Source organism: Saccostrea cucullata, unplaced genomic scaffold (assembly GCF_032062105.1).
Source record: "Saccostrea cucullata isolate Sc308-1 unplaced genomic scaffold, CSIRO_AGI_Scuc_v1 ctg4815, whole genome shotgun sequence".
In the NCBI taxonomy this organism is placed as follows: domain Eukaryota; kingdom Metazoa; phylum Mollusca; class Bivalvia; order Ostreida; family Ostreidae; genus Saccostrea; species Saccostrea cuccullata.
In genome coordinates this window covers 5170-13749 of record NW_026930224.1, presented here as the reverse complement: position 1 = coordinate 13749, position 8580 = coordinate 5170, and the positions used below count along the sequence as shown (strand labels likewise).

Here is an 8580-nt window from a genome sequence, read left to right as displayed (position 1 = left end):
CACACTTTAATTAAATTTGCTTCCTACACCCATGAAATGTACGTCCTCCTTCTGTAACAATGTATTATAGATTTGACAGGCATAACACATGTTATAAAAAATCAATTTTCTCAAAAACACCAAAGCAATGATAGAGTATGTTATCCCTATATGGTGCAGATTCAAATTTGGTCAAAACATAGCTTGGAGTACGTAGGTTGGCCAAATATTGAGGGGGATGAACGTTTCACATGGAAATCAGATATCCCGGAAAATCTAAAACTATATATATGTGTAGAGATGGACATTTATGTCTCTTGTCTAATGTTCATTTAAGGCTATAAGCAAAATAAAACTAGAAGTATTTGTAAAACACTGATGCCACATCCCTGAATTTTTGGATTATTTTATAGTTTTAAATACTTTTTTTTTTTTTTACAAAATTTCTACTTTTCTTCAGTATTAGGAATAAACTTTATGGCACTCTCTCTGAAAGTGTAGGATGTGTAAATCAAATGAGTCCAAAAATTGGTAGTTTATATTTTATGGGAAATGCTTTAGTAACATGTAAGTTATTGAATTATGAAACATGTATACTGAAATGCAAAAGAAAGGCAACAAGCAGTAATCTACAAATTTTTTATCTAAAAATTTTCAAAAAAGAATACAGTAAGGCTAAACTCACTTTTCAGAATATCAGAGATTTGATAAAATTGTTACATATTTATCTTTTAACTTTACTAAGTAACATAATGACTGTTAAGACGCCCCCCTCCCGGCCATTCAATTACACAATGTGCAAGACTGCCCTAAACAACAATTGCAGCTTAATTTCTACGATATGCATTGTAGTAGGTTAATCAATATCAAAATATGAGTGAAGAAACTTATGATCCTTTGCCATTTTTAAATGTCTGTTTTTTCAGATGATTAGGTCGAATTTTCTCTAGCTTAGCACATTGTAGTAACCCTTGGACTTCCGGTCCAAGGACTATCATTTATATGATACACGTAAACGAAACGAAAGATTTTATTTTTTGAAATATTGCTGCATTACTTAAGATGAACAGTACAAAACCCTTAAAACTCCATAATATTGCCAAATGTTTTGTTAAACATGCATTTTTTGATTTCTGTTAAGCAGACTCAAACTTGACTCACTTTTGATCTCAGGCTCACTTTTGATCTCAGTCTCACTTTTTCCGAAGGAATATGTAGTGGAAAAGTGAGACTGAGATCAAAAGTGAGCTCGTCTAAGTTTTATGGCCCCATAATTTTAAGATACAAAATTCTTTACTTTACATAATTATTTCCCCCTATAGTAAGGTGATGCATTTCTTTTGCGTTTCAGTCTATTTAAAATGTACAGAAAGTATGAACTCCAAATCTATGTTCCCTTTTTCAAATTACTGTGGAAAAGAACAATTAAAACCAGTTTGAATAAGAGAATTAAATTTTTTTTCAACTTGTATAAGCATCAACTCAAAAGTGTTAATATTCATTCAAAGAGAGCAACAAATTTATAAGTATATGAAAATAACGATTTTGCATTCATTTCAGCAAAACACTGCAAGATTGTTGAGGATACCATTGCTAGAAATTATTTGATAAGATAATTGATGCAATTTAAATACCGGATGAACTGATATTTTACTGATCAAACTTTTTAGAAAGTTTGATCAGTTGAGTGTTCATTCAAATAGCACTCCATAGTACATGTACATTCAGTAATGTACATATATTATTAAAACACCAAAACTTCTCCTCTGCTTTTAAGGGCTTGGAACCTTCTGCTTGAAATAACATGGTAATTCAAGCAGGCAGCATTAAAAGCTTTGTGCCTTTTTTCAATTTTTCTTTCTCTGTCAGTTTTTCTTTGTTTTTTGTTTTTTTTTTGTTTCTTTTTTTTTCTTTTTTGATTTTTGTTTCATTTTTTTTTTTTCATTTTTTTTCTTGTTTTGTTTTTTCTTTTTTGATTTTTTTTTTCATTTTTTTCTTTTTTTTTTGTTTTTCTTTCTTTCTTTCTTTTTTTCTTTGTCTTGTTTTGTTATTATTTTTTTTTTTGGCACAAAACTTGCCAATGAGATTAAAATAATTTCACATTTCCAATTCAAAATTCCACATTACAATTCACAATTTCACATCAACAATTCACAATTGCATAAAAAAAAATCACAATTTAACATTTTAAATCAATGATTTAACATTAACAAATCACAATTTAACATTTTTAGAGGCAATTCACTATTTTACATTTTCAAATGCAATTTTACAATTTTATATTCATTTCTTTCACTGCATAATAAAGTCATATCAGTATATAATGGATTGGATTTCACTATAAGCTAATAACGAAATGGTGACTATACAAATTATTCTTTTTACAACAGCTGACAGAATTTACACATTCTGTGAATACTTATGTCATATTTAACAATCATTACATCTGCAACATATTTAACTTCATCTAAACAATTACAATAATGAACTATCATCTCATTGGCATAATAATGAAGAAAGAGAAAAGCGGGGGGTCAGTGTGGGAGGAAGACGGAGTACCCGTAGAGAACCCACGTGTCCGAATGGGCGACCCCATACCCTGACATAATTCGGACACCCTTTACAAAAATATTTTAAAAATAGTCTTTGAAAAAAACATTGTTACTAGATTGCATTTAGATCAGTGCTTTGAAGATGTGGATTAATCCTGCATCAATTAAGTCCTACTTCTGCATCCACACATATCATCTCACTTAGGATGTTCCTTCTAAAGTTTCTTTGATTTTCTGTAAATAAACAATGCAAGAGGTAATTGTCAGGTTTGAAGAAAAAAAAATTAAGAAGAGACCTATATGCTACATTGCTCACCTGAGCACTAAGGCTAGGAAAAAGCAGAAATCAATTGAGTATACTGTAGATCACCATATTTTAGTGACTTGTTGTTTAATTAGTGAAACAGAATTTCTGCTAGCTGTGGTTTCTGTTGTATATAAACATTAATAAAACAATTATACATGAAAATTAATTTTTTGTGAGCAGACAGTCCCTCTTGAGAAATTTTTACTCATATAGCAATGCAACATATTTCAGTGGAGGACTACAAATGTAGACATATTCTTGGTTTTAAGGCCATTGAGCAGTGAGGGATTTTTTTTTCACCTACTGCAACATGGCACCCCAGTTTCTATGATCTCAGAACCCACAATGGTAGGATCAACTCCTTTATACTATGCTACTCTATAGCAGATTCTTTTAAATACCACTGTACCATGCAAACAACACAAAATGTGTAATTAGAATTTCACAGCATAAATTATATCAATGTATCATTCTGGGGATTTTACCACTTCCAGAGGTAAACAAGCAGTAGAAAGTCAAACATATTAATTAATGTGCACAGATGAGGTCTCAGTGGGGACTTTTGCAGCAAGATGTGCATCTGATTATATACTGCATCAGTTTTAGTATGATAACACAACCTGTGTTTATCAGAATGTAACGCAGACAGGTTTGAGGAGGACCCAATGAATACAACATATTTTTTTTTTTAGAAATTTTGAGTCAAAATCATGAGAAGAAAATGGGAGAAAATACATGTACATATATATTTACCAATGTTTTTGTTTTTGTTTTTTTTTTAAATAAAAATCTACACTTAATTTAACTATGTTTGAACAAGTGTTTAAGAAAAATGTATCAGCAATGGTCTAGAGTATAAGTTATATAAAAATTTCTAGTCAAAATTTTAATATTATATGAATTAAGGGTCAGCATATTTGGCTGAACACCATTACAAAAGCCAGCTATAATTATATTGTCGACTACAAATAAAAAAGTCCTGGACTAAAAATTTGGTCTACTAGTTAACTTGACCTTGTTTAATTTAAACAATAAGATGATTTGGAATATGATAATGTCATATACCTGATCAGTGTCAGCTATCTCCAGTGGTAGGTCTGGGTGGAAAAGTCAACATCCATCAGGCATTGTCCTCCAGGTGTTTCCTTTAAGTCTTGTTGGGGGCATCTTGTGGTTTCCACATTTTGAAGATCATTGTCCATCAGGCTTATCTGTGTTCATTGTTTCCACCAATTCCTTTTGGGTGTAGCTGGTGTTTTCACATATTGGAAAAACAATGTCCATCAAGTTCGACTCAAGATTCATAATGGCCGTGCCTCCTCAAGATTTTTTCACTAAGTCCTTTTGAAGGTATTTGCTGTTTTCCCATCTTAAAAGAGGTTCATCAAGCTTGTCTATTCCAATTGCTTTCACAAAGTTCTGTTAGCTGCAGCTGCAGTAAGAGTAAGAAGAAAATAAATGGAGAAAATACATCATAAAAGCTTTCTCAGGAAAATCCTCATTTAACTTTTTTTAAACAATTGTTATGTTGTCCCAACAGTGGTTTTTATTATTAAGCAAAAATTCAATATTGGTGTAAAGAGTTTGTTTATCTAGCTGAACACCATAACAAAAGTCAGGTTTTACTGACTTTAAGAAATAAGATCAGCTAAAATTTTAGCCAGCTAGTTAATTAATAAAATGATCTTAGATTATGATGTCACATACCTCAGCTAAATGTCAGATCGGGATCATCAGCATCCTTTGGCTATTCATCCTCCAGTTGTTTCTATCAGGTCCTTTTGGGTGCATCTACTGTTTTCACCACGTACTGTTGGGTGCATTTGTTGTATCCACATCTTGGAAGATCAGCATGTACTGGCTATGCATCATCCAGTTGTTTCTATCAGTGTCCAGTTTGGGACATCTGCTGTTACTCAAGTCTTGTTGAAAATATCTGCTGTTACAAAGTCTTGTTGAGAATATGTGCTGTTACACAAGTCTTGTTGAGAATATCTTGTTGAGAATATCTGCTGTTACGCAAGTCTTGTTGAGAATATCTGCTGTTACACAAAATCTGCTGTTGAGGACATCTGCTGTTACTCAAGTCCTGTTAAGGATATCTGCTGTTACTCAAGTCTTGTTGAGGACATCTGCTGTTACTCAAGTCTTGTTGAGAATATCTGCTGTTACACAAGTCTTGTTGAGAATATCTGCTGTTACACAAGTCTTGTTGAAAATATGTGCTGTTACAAAGTCTTGTTGAGAATATGTGTTGTTACACAAGTCTTGTTGAGAATATCTGCTGTTACACATGATCTGCTGTTGAGGACATCTGCTGTTGCTCAAGTCTTGTTGAGAATATCTGCTGTTACACAAGTCTTGTTGAGAATATCTGCTGTTACACAAGTCTTGTTGAGAACATCTGCTGTTACACAAGTCTTGTTGAAAATATGTGCTGTTACAAAGTCTTGTTGAGAATATGTGTTGTTACACAAGTCTTGTTGAGAATATCTGCTGTTACACATGATCTGCTGTTGAGGACATCTGCTGTTTCACAAGTCTTGTTAAGAATATCTGCTGTTACACAAGTCTTGTTGAGAATATCTACTGTTACGTAAGTCTTGTTGAAAATATGTGCTGTTACAAAGTCTTGTTGAGAATATGTGCTGTTACACAAGTCTTGTTGAGAATATCTGCTGTTCCACAAGTCTTGTTGAGAATATCTGCTGTTCCACAAGTCTTGTTGAGAATATCTGCTGTTACACAAAATCTGCTGTTGAGGACATCTGCTGTTACTCAAGTCCTGTTAAGGATATCTGCTGTTACTCAAGTCTTGTTGAGGACATCTGCTGTTACTCAAGTCTTGTTGAGAATATCTGCTGTTACACAAGTCTTGTTGAGAATATCTGCTGTTACACAAGTCTTGTTGAGGACATCTGCTGCATCTGCTTGTTACACATGTCTTGTTGAGAACATCTGCTGTTTCCACATCTTGGAAGATTAGCATCCATTGGCCCTGTCTCCTCCAGCTGTTTCCACCATGTCATGTCCTTGTTTACTATCACAAGCTTTCTTATTGTCTCTGACCAGTATAGCTAAAAAAAAGCCAGGCTTAAAATAAAAAGTCAGTTAGCAACTTTGACATGGTTACTTAGATGATCTTTAATCATGATTACTAGTATCTCATATACATGTACCTGATCAGTGTCAGTTATTTTCTCTGATGTCTTGTTTGGAAGGTCAACATCATCAGGCAAGTCTCCTCCAGTTGTATCTACCATGTCCTGTTAGGTGCATCTGCTGTTTCCTCCATGTCCTGTTGGGTCCATCTTCTGTATCCACCAAGTACAGTTGGGTGCATCTGCTCTTTCCATTAAGTCTAGTGGAGTGCATCTGCTGTTTCCACCAAGTCTAGTGGAGTGCATCTGCTGTTTCCATCAAGGCCAGTTGGGTGCATCTGCTAACAATATTAATAGCTTTATTTCACTGCATGCATTTTACAATGAAATATCCTATTAAGTCCTTTTCAACTCAGATTCAATTTCCTTAATTTCTCAGATTCGTAACTTTTATTCTGCTCCTTAATTTTTGGTCTTTAATTTGTTTAAAATGATCCCATAATAAAGGTGACAACTTAATAATAAAGTTTTATAGGATATTTCATTGGGAAAAAATAAAATGACCACTTAAGAAAGATCTCTGCTGTATAAAGTTGGTTACTATGAAGTTTGGCTGTATGTTATTGATTTGAAATGCAACATCATAAATCTATAATCTAACAATTATAATTCATTTCAGTTTTCTCTATATTTTTCAATAATTATCAATTCAATATTTTCTATCATACCTTTTTGATGATGGTTTAGAATTTGGCTTATTCCTCTTCATCTTAAGTGAATTGTCCAACTATAAAATACTAACAAAATTTTAAAATAGAGTTGAAATAATAGATACAGTAAAACTCGTTCAGTAAAGACACAAATATTGCGAATTCATAGATATAGTGAAGTTACCTTGAATCTCTAGCTATATAAATTTTATGAAATCATTACATGGATATAACAAATTATGGATATAGCGAAGTAATGTCATAGGTCCCAGTGACTTCGTTATAACCGAGTTTTACTGTAATAAGGCCCTCATTAAGACAGGTGCTTCGGGTGAAACACACAGTTTCCTCCTTATCCAACATGTCTAACGTTGATGCTATTGCACTATGCAACAATTAACACTAGACATATTCTTAGGAATAATAAATGCAATAACAAATAAAGCTCATAACAATAATGTAATTAACAAAAACTCATAACTATAACAAATAACAAAAAATCTCAACTAAAGCAAATAACTAAAACAAATAACAAAAAATCTCAACTAAAGCAAATAACTAAAACTCATAACTATAACAAATAACTTAAAACTCATAACAATTAATTAAAACTCATAACAACTAACTTACACTCATAACAATAACGAATAATTAAAAATCACAACAAAGGCAAATATCTTAAGCTCCTAACAACTAAAACTCATAACAGCCACAGTAACAAATAACTGGAACTCATAACAATGTCAACTAATAAAAACATTAAAAACACAATGTAACAATTAACAAATAAAACAGGAAAATAAATAAATAACTTTTACAACCCTCATAAACAAATGACAATGATAACAACCTAATAAACAAATAAACAATAATAAAAACCTTATGAACAAATAACAACAAATACTAACAAAGAAAAAAAATAGAATACAAAAAGTAAGAACTATAAATAAACAAAGAGACCTAACATCAAAGAAATACAAAAAAAAACCTCCATTCCAGCGTTGGTGGCATGCTGTTCCAATCCAAGATGCCCAGCCTCCTCTAAATCCTCCAACGATGAAGTCCCAGCTACCTCCGAGTCCACGGTCTCCAACGATGAAGTGCCAGCAAAGAGAGAACAGAGAAGATTAGACAAAGAAAAAACAACAGAACAAAAAACAAATTGAAAAAACTATTACCAGAAAATGTGTTGAAAGTGGAGGAGGGGAAGGAAATGTTAGTACTAATTAGTGAGAGTGCAAAAATGATAATGAAACCAACTCACCTCTGCTTTTCCTTAAAGACTAAGATATACCTCAACTCCAGCGTTGTTGGCATGCTGTTCCAATCCAAGATGCCCAGCCTCCTCTAAATCCTCCAACGATGAAGTCCCAGCTCCTCCCGAGTCCACCGGATCCAACGATGAAGTGCCAGCAAAGAGAGAACAGAGAAGATTAGACAAAGAAAAAACAACAGAACAAAAAACAAATTGAAAAAACTATTACCAGAAAATGTGTTGAAAGTGGAGGAGGGGAAGGAAATGTTAGTACTAATTAGTGAGAGTGCAAAAATGATAATGAAACCAACTCACCTCTGCTTTTCCTTAAAGACTAAGATATACCTCAACTCCAGCGTTGTTGGCATGCTGTTCCAATCCAAGATGCCCAGCCTCCTCTAAATCCTCCAACGACTTATGAAGTCCCAGCTACCTCCGAGTCCACCGGATCCAACGATGAAGTGCCAGCAAAGAGAGAACAGAGAAGATTAGACAAAGAAAAAACAACAGAACAAAAAACAAATTGAAAAAACTATTACCAGAAAATGTGTTGAAAGTGGAGGAGGGGAAGGAAATGTTAGTACTAATTAGTGAGAGTGCAAAAATGATAATGAAACCAACTCACCTCTGCTTTTCCTTAAAGACTAAGATATACCTCAACTCCAGCGTTGTTGGC

The 8580-nt window shown here is 33.1% G+C and overlaps 1 long non-coding RNA gene across 1 annotated transcript; it reads right to left on the bottom strand.

Moving 5' to 3' along the window:
- Positions 1–2146: 2146 nt before the first annotated feature.
- Positions 2147–4748, bottom strand: LOC134283305 (uncharacterized). Its single transcript, XR_009995453.1, has 3 exons — positions 4546–4748; positions 3904–4270; positions 2147–2765 (listed from the first exon to the last, which is right to left on the bottom strand). It is a non-coding gene; the product is annotated as an uncharacterized LOC134283305 (long non-coding RNA).
- Between the last annotated feature and the right edge of the window lie 3832 nt (positions 4749–8580).